This window comes from Balaenoptera ricei, chromosome 3 (genome assembly GCF_028023285.1).
Source record: "Balaenoptera ricei isolate mBalRic1 chromosome 3, mBalRic1.hap2, whole genome shotgun sequence".
Taxonomy (NCBI): Eukaryota; Metazoa; Chordata; class Mammalia; order Artiodactyla; family Balaenopteridae; genus Balaenoptera; species Balaenoptera ricei.
In genome coordinates, this window is record NC_082641.1 from 104,193,605 (window position 1) to 104,206,182 (window position 12,578).

The window sequence follows — 12,578 nt, forward strand, 5'->3', positions numbered from 1 at the left end:
GGACCTCGCGTAGGGCAGCACATTATCCTCAGCCATTAAGCTCCGTCACAAAGAGATGGTCTCCAGAGCGCTCCAGGACAAGTCGGGGAAGCCTTTTCTGAAACGCAGACCCAGCTGCATTCGAAAATGTCTTGCTAAATTCAGTGTACTCCGGACCTTCCTTTTAACCTCAGAATTACCTCCCTAGATACTGGTCAGTCAGTTAGACAGTATTTATTTAGTGACCCAAGGCTGAGAAGATGAATTTCCGAATACTGAATTGTTTAAATAAAGATAAGTAGCAAAACTTGTGATGTTATAATCAGGTTCTTGTCTACAAGACAGTTTTGAATGAGGCAGGGTATTAAAAACAATCTGTTTACACTAGCTTACAACTGTTTTTGAACATTGGTAAGTCTCTAGAATGAATAGATTAACTCATATCTTTTGCTGACCTACATGGTAGAACTTTTAGTGGCTTCATTTCTTATGCCACAAACCTTACAGAAAGCTGGGAGATGATCACGTGCATCCCCTGCCTCCGAGCCTCTGATGAATCTAGTCATCTGAGAAGGATAGGGCTCTTGCCCTCTTCTTCTGATTCGCTGGCAATAGACCTTCAGCTAACAGTATATCTGCTCAGCCGAAGATGGAGTGCTAATCTAGAGGGACTTGAAATGGCTCTGTCATTTTCTAGATGACAGCTCCTATTTTCCACTGGCTTCTGGCACATGTGCTATCATCCGTCTATGTCAGGAAGACACTTGCTTATCTGGTCGCTAGAAATGCTTTTGCTAAAAACACGTAACTGCAGTTCATCAGTCTTGTGAGCAAGTTGTTGATTTTGCTAAACTAAGTTTGAACTCTGCTGTGGTTTTGTGATATGACATCTATTTTTATTAGATATTGTCATGATTATTTATAGTGTCTTGGAAGTATACAAGAGTTTACAAAAAGGCAAGTTAATCAGCCAGTTGAGTGGTGCAAAACAAAAGTTTCAGGACTACGGTGTACACATATTAACTTCATTCTTCATATTTTGGCACCTCTTAATTAAGAAATTACTTACTAAAGAAGAGATAGAAGTTGAATCAGGACCATAAAAAAACAAAATTCAATACAAATAATGTATGTTTTATAACAAATGCTGGCAAGTATTTAAAAAAATTTATTATATAAAACCAGTCATCTAATTATTACTCATGAAGTACTATCAAATATCAAAGAATATCACAGAAAATATCCTTAATTAATTTGTAGAAATCACATTTTTATTTCAACTGGAAAATACTTATTTTGCTGACATTCTTTCGGTTTTTACCAGCCTGCTCATGTCCTCCTGGTTCAATCAAGACTTGACCACTCAAGACTTGGGCAAACTCTGTCTAACTGGTTCAAGCTAGCCCTAACCTTTCAGGAAGCTTCTGAAGAGTTCATATGCACCACAACCAGCTGAAACTCGTTCAAACCCCTTTGGCATATATTAACTCACAGCCAGTAGGGTTGTTAACAGTGCCCAAAGCAAGGACATGCCACATAATCTTTCAAGAGTGGTATCTGGATGTCAAAATCAAGTGCTGTTGCCAGCTGGCCTTCCTCACACTTGCCAGTCTGGGCCACACCCTCTCTTTCTCTTCTCTCCCTTCCCTTCACGCAAACACAGACTCATCGCCCTCCTGCCAGCTGCTGGGAGTCTGCCAGGAGTCCTGATTATTGGGCATGGATGGAGGAGCCAGGGAGAGTCAAGGGATGTTGACTCAGTCAAGCAGCTGCCTACTTTTTTTCAGTCTTTTAAAACCGAGTGGTATCATAGTCACCAGAGAATTTTTGGTAAGAGCTGTTTTAAGGTTTGCTGCCCACCAGGAGCCTCGGCCTTGTAGAGGACAGATGAAGCCAAGGGCTGAAGCCAGTACCACAAGGCTTTCCTGAGAGGGTCTAATTGTGGGTGGGAGGTTATAAAGTGGCTCCTGAGTTTGCAAACAGCCCCAGAACTCTTTCCTTGTGTCCATTTCAAACTGATGAAACGGATTCTGAAGAAAGGATAGGGACCTGAATATTATAATATCAGGAAGATAGTTGAGTACCATTTGATGTGTAAATAAAATCAGAAAAGTGATTGCAATGACTAAAGAGACAAAATGACTAGGCATCTCTCATAAACAGAGGCACTATATTATATTTCTTGAAAGGAAAAAGAATACAAAAAAGTGAAAAAAGAGAAAATGGAAAATCTTGGATTTATTTTCCGTGTAGTAAAATGGAAGCGTGTTGGAAACAGATTTGTCTTTGCCTGAAGGGGCGATGATATCAATTTTATGACAAGGAGTTACAGTTCTAAAAAATAAAAAGAAATAAAGTTTGATAAGCTTCCAATTAGTTAGGTTTGACACTAAAATAAGTTATTTATTCTTTTAAAACTCTCACAGATGTGCTGATTTTTTGAAAACCAAATTTTATGTTATTTTGCAACTTATGAGACACATACACAAAAATATTTTTAAAAAATTCAAGTGCCTCCTTTTCTCCCTGGATCTCTGTCTGACTCTTTTAAAAATGGATGAAATAACTTACATAAAGCAGAACAAAACCAAATAAAATGTATATGAACTTTAGCCGCATTGATTTGACTGAGACTTTTAAACAACGAGCGCTTTGGAATTTTATACTAATCCCATTTGACTATTTTTTTTCATGTCATTTCTTCAGCTATATCAATAAAATTAACTGCCTATGAAATTTTGACAGTTATGCCTGCGATTTTCAGAGTGATATAGGTCAATACTTTCAATTAAAAAAATCATCTTGCAATATACATCTTTACAAAGGAACAAAAGCAATGTTAAACCTCCACAACTGTAACATATCTGTTAAAGAAGAACGTTACTATCTTCACATGAGGACTAGTACCTAGAATATGTCCAAAATGTTAGCAGTAGTATTACAACTGTATTCTGAGAACAGAGTCAGAAGAAATGAGATTAATCTGAGGGGAAAAGATTTGGGGAAATGAACAATTTCCCCAACAGTGAGTTAAAAAACACTGCTTACTAAGGCATGTTTCTTTTAAGCACCAACATGGGATCTTCTTTAGAGGCCAGCTTTTACACAGGCTTCGCATGCAGCTGCACGTTTCCCTACAAGTATGGAAGTGAGCAGATCACGTGTCTCCCCAGGGTGCGTGGATGGGAAGACCCAGAGCTGGAAGGGAGATTTCAGAGACTAAGGTTTAGACAACAGAGAAAGAAACCAATGTCACTCTAGCATCTTGCGTAAATGTGGTGAGAACTTCAGTGTGGTGCTGAGTCTGTGCTCGATCTCCTCACTCCTAGCCACATCCATAGCAAGAAGACCTGTCATTATTTAAGAGAACTTTCTTCCTTCTTCCCTCCCTCTCTCCCTCCCTCCCTCCCTCTCCCTCACTCCCTCCTTCATTCCTTCCCTCCTTCCTTCCTTCTTTAAAATAGTATGCCTTACAAAGTCTAATAGTTCATACATAGAATATGCAATAATATTTGAAATATCTAGAAATACCAAATAATGAAAAAGAAGTAAGAAAATGTTTTGATCGTGACCTTCATGTAAAATACAAGTTGAAACCATCCTACCTAGAAATGTATTAAGGCCCAGGGAAAATGAATAAATAAAACCTAGGTAAATATGCGATGGGTGTAGGGACAAATCTTATTTGTCTTCCTTATTTTGAGCTCTACTGTATCAAATAAGATGCAGTCGATACAGCAAACTAGCAAAGTACCATGGAATGTCAGTGTCATTTCCTAGCCATGTGTCTAATTAGTGCTCCAAAGTCCAATTTTCCTGTCTGTAAACTGGAGCCACACTGACCCTGCCAGGGCTGTCGTGATGATTCCACACCAGGCGCCTTGGCACAGTGCCTGCCCTGCAGGCAGCATCTCCCAGCTTCAGAGGCTTTGCGGCTGGACTTCAGTCCATCACAGCCACCGGAGGCATACAGGAAAACGAATCACAGGGCACCGATCACTTTAGGAAAATCCCATGTTCATCTTATTTTATCATTGCAGAAGTCAGTGGGACTCCAGATAACCTCAATATTAAAAAGCTATATCAAATATACTCCTTGAGCTCATCTACCCTGAGATTTTATTTGCTTGAGTTCCCATTCCTTTCCCTTTAGATAGAAGATGTCCTTACTGGGATGTGACGTTTTCCATTTCATCTTGTATCGTCTCTTCTTTCCTTATCTCGTAGGCACCAAATGCCTATCATGGAGTTAAGAATTTACCACCCCTCTTCCCAGATAATATAAGTCAGGACTGTTGAAAGTAACGGAGAGGGATACACAGTCAGCTGGGATTGTTCTGTGGGGTTGAGCATGTCAGATTTTAAAGTTTCTGGGGTTTTAAGAATACATTCTTTAGTGTAAGTTTCAGCCATAGTTGCTTTTTTCCCTAGCCAACATCAGGTACTTAGTTACCTTTGGGTACAGGGTAGCTAGTATTTTAATTATTATTACTTTTATTAGCAAGGCTTTTATTCCCATTTGATTGAAGTCTGTCTGGGGAAGCTGGTCCCCGAGTTCCTCCAAGGAAAATTCTGATCCCACTAACTCTGCTAGATGCTGACAATACTCTGTTCCTCCCACACATACGAGATTCTGCCCCCAGCAGGTCTCTCTTGGCCACCACGGACTACCCATTCTTCTCTGTGTAATTCTTTGCACATATTTACATTGTATAGTATTTTTCTCTCATTTGTATATTCCCGAGATATATGTTCCTGGGTAAAGAAAGCTTTCTCAGTGTACATATTCAACCGTCATTCTCACACTGGCTGATGATGAAGCATCCTTCCCAAGCAGTGTGGTTATAATCTAGTGTTTTGAATCAACATCAGGCCTGGTGTGAGTTGCATACTTCATTATTACGCCTGATTTGATGTCATCAAATGCCCAATTTACCAAATTCACTAATTTACAAAAAGCTGCTACTTCTTATGTCTACTTACTAAGTTTTACGCCATTCCCATGGAAAAGAATGGTTTTAATGGTTGTTGAAGATTTCTGTGAAATTATATTTGACTGTTGTTAAGTTCTAGTGTTGTTTAGTTTTATTTTGGCAGCAAACATTTTACTGTGGCCAGGAAAACCTTATTAATGTCTGGATTTTTCTGTACTTTTGGTCTATGGCTTTTGGAAATGCACATTGTTACTGTGTTTTGAATTACAGCTATGATGCATATCTTGATGTCAAGTATTTTATAAACAATTGAGTGGATTTCATTAAAACATACACAAGAGAGTCCATTGTCTTTTGGACCTCTCAGAATTCACAGATATTTATATAAAGCTCAATTCAAAGAATATTTTGTGTATGTTTCAAAAATTTGAGAAGTCTCAGCGTTTGAAATGTGAATCAGACACAGAAATGACATCCAATGTTGAGGGACTAACAAATCTATTGCATAATCAACTGGATGAAATGGCTACAGTTAAACATAAGCTTAAACTAAATCTAAAACTAAACATAAACTAAAACTTCAAAACAAAGCCTTAAAGACTGTTGAAATTTTCCAAATAACTTTGCTATAAACTTTAAGCAGATAACAGAAAACAAGTATTTGGGAAATCTTTAATTTGGCTAGTTTTTCTTTTGGCTAACAGGCTTTCAGCAAACTGGTCTTGAGTGAGTTGATTTTGGGTGAACTGGTTTCTGAAAATAAGCTTTTGGTAAATGATTCAACTTGAAAAATTTGGTAAGTTGGTCATTTGGTCACTTGGCTTTCAGAAAATTGATTTTTAGGGAATTAGGTTCTTCCACAATTTCCCAGAAATAAATGATGAATGGAGCATGAACAAGTTAGTAGATAGTAATACCAATTAGGAGTACAATAGGACATCAAGTGTTTTTTTTTTTTTTCCTTGAGTCCAGAAGTCGTGACTAGGGACTGAATTTGAGGACAAAAGCATTAAGTACCTCATCTTATAAGTTTAAAGAACTACCAGCAATTGGGCTTATTAGAGAGCATAACCAACTCAGAACTGGCCCTACCATCTACCGCCAACATCCCCTCTCTTACCCTCCACTTGCCCAAACTGATAGGATGCAGTCTCGATGCTTTTTGGAGAAGTGCAGTGTTCTTGGGGGAAGGTTTTCCTTCCCCAAATCCAAGGGAAGGGGGAGGAGACTCCAAAAGAATTGTTCCTAAATATTGGGGGTATACACAGAAGGGAAGACTGATGTATATTCCCCCTTGGGATGTCTTGTCGGCCACTGAACTTACTGAAACAATCTTGTGCCACTTGGTCTAAAGAAAAGAGATTTGAAGAAAGACGGTGTGGTAGGGAACTGCCAGGAGGACAGATGTTAGGATGGGCCTGCAGGTTCTCAGCTCCTGAGTTAGGAGTAATGATGGGACCTGCATATGTCAGCACATGCAAGATTTGTCTGTGTTATAAAGATGAGACAGAGGCATCATCTTGATGGGACTGCTGACATGAAGGGAGCAAAGACATAAGAGAGATTTAGTAAGCACAACTCTGCCTGGGGCCCACTGGAGGGCCAGGCTGCATCTCACAGAGGACCATGACTGCCCAGTGTTGGCCTCACCATCCATTCTCATCGAGCCCATAGGAAACAGCAGTTGCAGCTACTCAAGAAGAAGCCTGTACTCTTGCCCATCTTAGTAAGGAGAGGTTTGTGACTTTCCCTTTTCCTTCTTCTATCTTCCAGACACTGGATGAGCTTGTGACTGAAAGGAAGGATGTGAGTGAAGACAGGATGCCTTCACATTCACCACCCTTTCTCTAAGCTGTTGGAAACACAGGTTCTGTGTAACAATGAAGGTGGAGACATGACGAACTGCGTGGAGTCTGAGATTAGAGCTTTCAGAATGAATAGACAATGACGCTATTCTTTGTAACTAAAATTCAAGAAAGTTATAGAAACCTGGTCTAAAAAAGAGACCTCTACTAAAGTACAGCTGAGGGCAGGTACTGGAAAAAATACCCTTTCAGCTTTAAACTTCAATGAATTGGACTCCCCAATAATCAAATTATGAGAGTCCATGGAATGAATCAGCTCTAAACTGGTAGAACCAGAATTAAAGTGTTTTCAAAGGGGATGGAGAAGAGGAACTGGGTTCAAGAGAAATTTACGGGAAAGGATTTGCAAGATTTGGCAGCAGAGCGGATATGAAAAGGAAGAGCACAGGATGACTTGTGGGTTTCTGGTTTGCATGTCTTGGGTTGAAGTTAACTCAAAGACTGAAAATACAGGTGGAGAAGAAAATAAGATATTTAGGGTTGGTGTTTGTAGTGACTGTGGAGAATCCTGAAGGAGATGGCAAGAAGAGAAAGTAAATGAATAATTTTTTTCCCTTTCTACACTTAAGAAATAAAAGATACAGTTAGTAAAAATAGAACTACCATACAACCCAGCAATCCCACTACTGGGCATATACCCTGAGAAAACCATAATTCAAAAAGAGTCATGTACCACAATGTTCATTGCAGCACTATTTACAATAGCCAGGACATGGAAGCAACCTAGGTGTCCATTGACAGATGAATGGATAAAGAAGATGTGGCACATATATACAATGGAATACTACTTAGCCATAAAAAAATGAAACTGAGTTATTTGTAGTGAGGTGGATGGACCTAGAGTCTGTCATAGAGAGTGAAGTAAGTCAGAAAGAGAAAAACAAATACCGTATGCAAACACATATATATGGAATCTAAAAAAAAAAAAAAAAAAAAAGGTTCTGAAGAACCTAGGGGCAGGAGAGGAATAAAGATGCAGACATAGAGAATGGACTTGAGGACACGGGGAGGGGGAAGGGTAAGCTGGGATGAAGTGAGAGAGTGGCATGGACATATATACACTACCAAATGTAAAATAGATAGCTAGTGGAAAGCAGCCGCATAGCACAGGGAGATCAGCTGTGTGCTTTGTGTCCACATAGGGGGGTGGGATAGGGAGGGTGGGAGGGAGGGAGACGCAAGAGGGAGGGGATATGGGGATATATGTATATGTATAGCTGATTCACTTTGTTATACAGCAGAAACTAGCACACCATTGTAAAGTAGTTATACTCCAATAAAGGTGTTAAAAAAAAAAGATACAGTTAGGAATTCTAACTGTATATATTATGTATATAATGTATAGCTAGAAATATATGTATAATATATATACATGTACTTACACCAGTATATGTATATCTAACATATATATGTATATATGTATATACACACATATATATAAAACAACATGAATATTAAATCATAAGGCACAAAATGGATATGTAGGTGTTAACAAACAGAAATGACTGTCTAGAGTGGAATGTCCCTAATCAGGAGAGATTTTGTAAAAGATATTTCAGTTTTGAACATATTTGTCTACTTTGTTGAAAGTCTCTCTTTCATTATCACTTTCCCCCTCAACTTAGAGACCAGAATTTTATATTGTTTTGTTTTAAAAAAGCCACAGTTTCCATTTAGAAGAATAATATCTACTCATAGTAGAAAGTGTGGAAAATATAGACGAGAATGAAGATGTTGCTTCCCATTGTATAGACATTTTATTGTGTCTGTTTGAGTAAAAACCTCACTTTGTATGCAGATTATAAGTTTGAAAACAGGTTGAAATGAGTGAGGGAAATTGCTGATTTTTGTAGAACATTCCAAGTATAGAAGATATGAATTTGTGAGTCTGCAATATGCATGTCCATGTGTTGGAGGTGGCAGTTATATCAAGTTAACAATGACAGTTTTTGTGCCGTTAATATGAAAATAGAAAGTGTGAGTGTGTCCCAGATACACGACAGCATATTATTTTTGTTCAGTGGAAATAGATTTATGAAGAAACTGAATCAGAAGTAATCCTGATGGAAATAGTTTCACTACGTTATATACCGTGTAAAGATGCAAATTACTTTTCTCTTTTTAGCTGTAACTTCAACTTCTCTGGGGAAACAGGAATGTAATATATGCATATATTTTAAAGCAATAAATAACATAAAGCAAAGAAAGTAAATTTTAAAGATAAAAATCTGGTGTCCTAGATGCTTCCAGTACAAGCAATCTTATTCTAGCCAAGTTGTCTCCCTTTTCTTTCATTCAATGTCTGGAACAGAAAAACAAAGGTAAAATCAGAAGTCAAGAGTCAACTAAAGTGACAGTAGAATCTGAAGTTATGAAATTGACTGTGTCTTTTCCTTCTTTCTGATACCCTTGATAAAATTTCCAGGGGAGTTGCCATTTTCATCTTTCTCATTTAGGGATATGCAGACAAATGTGAGATCTACCTATACTTTTTTCTCACTCATCATTAAGTCATTAATTTTTCAAGTTTTCAAGTCTTAAATCCCTATGCTTAGGATTTCAAATGTAGTTCAAATCAATTCAATAAGGTATCAATCATGATTCAGTCAGAGAAGCAGGACCACTAAGATGAATGGATAAATGCATATGGATTTCCTCTTTCCCTTCCTCCTTTTTCTTTTCTTTTTTCTTTCTCTCTCTCTTTCCCCTTCCTCCCTTCCTTCCTTCCTCTTTCTTTCTTTCTTGTTCTCTTTCTTTCTTCCCTTTCTTCCTTTCTTTTTCTTTCTTCCCTTTCTTCCTTTCTTTTTCTTTCTTTCTCTTTCTTTCTTTCTTTCTTTCTTTCTTTCTTTCTTTCTGTCCTTTCTTTCTTTCTTTCTTTCTTTCTCTTTCTCTCTTTCTTTCTCATCTTTTTATCTATGTATGTATGTATCATCATCTACGTAATGTTTTTGGTTTTATTGTTGTTGTTTAGATATTTAATTCACTTGCAGTACGTTTTGGTGTTAGAAGTGGTTGGGGGGAGTGGATCCAGATTTAAAATACTATGTTTTTAAATATTAAGATTTCCATTCCCTCTTTCCCTATTATTGGAGTCAACAGTTTAGAGGGTATCCTGCACATTGTTTTCTAAATCAAAACTTTGGGGCTCTATAATGGGTGCAGTCCCATTCTTCATTTCTTTTTCTATGAAAAAGCTCATGTTATTTATCTTCTCTTAATGTCTTTTCCTTTTCATCTTTATTAGATTAGATTCCTGGTCACAGAGTCTGGGGTGGAAAATTGCCTGCAGAAGGTTCATTGGGGAGAGCCTTTAGGGGCTCCACACACAATGAAGTGAGTTAGGAAGCACTGGGCACTGGGAAAGTGGCTGCAGTTGAGGTCTCAGGTGTTCCTGCAGGGAGCCTTGGAGCTGGAATAACCCTTCCGAATTATCCCCAATCGAGGCCAGGGGACTGGGACTTTGTAGCCTCACATCAGCCAGTCACTTTTCCTTGGGAGAGAAACCTTGAGCGAAGCAGCTCCCTGTGGTGACAGTATGCAGCAAGGCTCTCAGCTGTGGTCCATCAGCAGATGGTATTCCCAGCAACTGGGGGGTGTATGGTTAGCCCTAAAGTGGGACTCTGGGTGGGCTGTCACAGTACCCACTGGGTGCCAGAGAGAAGGCAGCTGTCCATGAATTTTATTGTCATTCTTACGCTCTGCCCTGATGTGGTTGCGAAACTTCTACTCTGGTTGGATTCTAAGATTACAATAGGTATTTAGGTAGCTACTTGGTTATTTTTGGCTGTGTTAAGGTTTTCTGTCAGTTTCAAAGCTGTTTCTTCATTTCTGTTTATCTATGTATGAAGAAAACTTTCAAGTTTGAATATTTTATTTCTTCTGTAGAATCGTTTTCATAGATTAGTAGATCTCAAAGCAATGACTCTGGTACGGAGATCAGGAGCCAAATGCAAGGTCAATTTACTGAAATTTGTCAGATACTGACGTAAGATCATTTATGACCATATTGAGTACCTTCTGGGGGAAGTCAGGTGCTTGATAAAGTGGTATAAGGTATAAAACAAGAACATTCTCCCTAAAGAACCTGAAATTTAGAAAATTAGAAAGTATAATTGAACCTGGTCAGCTGCAAAACAAAATCATTTGGGCGGTGTGGTGGTTATTTCTTTGTGTAAGAGTGACTGGGCCAAGGAGTGCCTAGGCTAAACATTATTTCTGGGTGTGTCAGTGAGGGTGTTTCTGGATGAGGTTGGCACTTGAATCAGCAGACTCGGTGATGTAGATTGCCCTCCCCAGTGTGGGAGGGCATCAGCCAATCCATTGAGGACCTGAATAGAACAATAAGGCTGAGGGAGAAGGAAATCTCCCTTGTTGCTTCTTGCCTGCCTGCTTGAGCTAGTACCTATTCTTTTCCCACCTTTGGACTGGGATTTACACCCTCAGCTCCCCTTCTCAGGCCTTTGGATGCAGACTGGAATCATACCAGTCTGGCTTTCCTGGGTCTCCAGCTTGCAGACTGCAGATCCTGGGACTTCTCAACCCCCATCATCATGTGAGCTAATTCCTCATAATAAATCTCTTCATATATATTTATTAGTAAGTCCCCTACATACAAACAAGTTCCGTTCTGAGAGCCCGTTCGTAAGTCCAATTTGTTCGTAAGTCGAACAAAGTCAGCCTAGGTACCCAACTGACACAATCGGCTATATAGTATTGTACTGTAATAGGTTTATAATACTTTTCACACAAATAATACATAAAAAACAAGCAAAGACAACAAATAAAACATTTTTAACCTTACAGTACAGTACCTTGAAAAGTACAGTGGTACAGTACAACAGCTGGCATACAGGGGCTGGCATCGAGTGAACAGGCAAGAAGAGTTACTGACTGGAGGAGGGAGAGGAGATGGGAGATGGTAGAGCTGAAGGATAGTCAGCAATATGAGACGGAGGGCAAGCTGCAATTTCACTCATGTCTGATGTTGATGGAACACATGTTTGCATCTTTGAAAATTTGCAACTTGAAGGTTTGTATGTAGGGGATTTTCTCCCTCCCTCCCTCCCTCTCTCTCTCTCTCTTTCTCTCCATATATATATATAAATCTCCTATTGGTTCTGTTTCTCTGGAGAACACTGACTAATACATTTAAACAAAATGGAAATTTATTGGCTAATGTAACTGGAAAGTCTGTGGATGGCTGGAGCCAGGGATTCAAATGATGTCACCTGGATCTTGTCTCTCTCCATCTTTCTGCTTGGCTCTTATCTGAGTCAGCTCCAACCTCAGACAAGCCCCCATGATGACTGGGGTTTCTGCCAGCAGCCCCAGTCTTATTTCCTCTTCATGAAAAGCGCAAGATATAGGGTTCCTTTTCACGAACAACTTCCAGAACACATCTGGGTCTGAATCTCATTGGCTAAAGGATAGAATACAATGATTAATTGGCTTAGGACCTGTGTTCACCATTGAAGCATGGGATGTACTTACATGGTCCGAGAGTCAGAAAAGTGGGATTTTATCGAGGGAATTTGGGGTGTGATTAGCAAAAAAGAGGAAAAGGATGCCAGGTAACAAAAAGAACAAGTGACTTCTAAAATGAGCCAGGCTATATAATTCTATTATCATTTAATGGATAATGTTTTGAATTCCTTCTATATCCTGGAACCTGTATTAGATGCTGGAACACAGAGGAGAACAAGATAAAGTCCCTACTTTCAAAGAGCTTGTATTCTAGTGGGGGAGGAAATGGAAAATAAACAAATAAGCAACCTGTTGTGCCACTTATCAATTTATCATC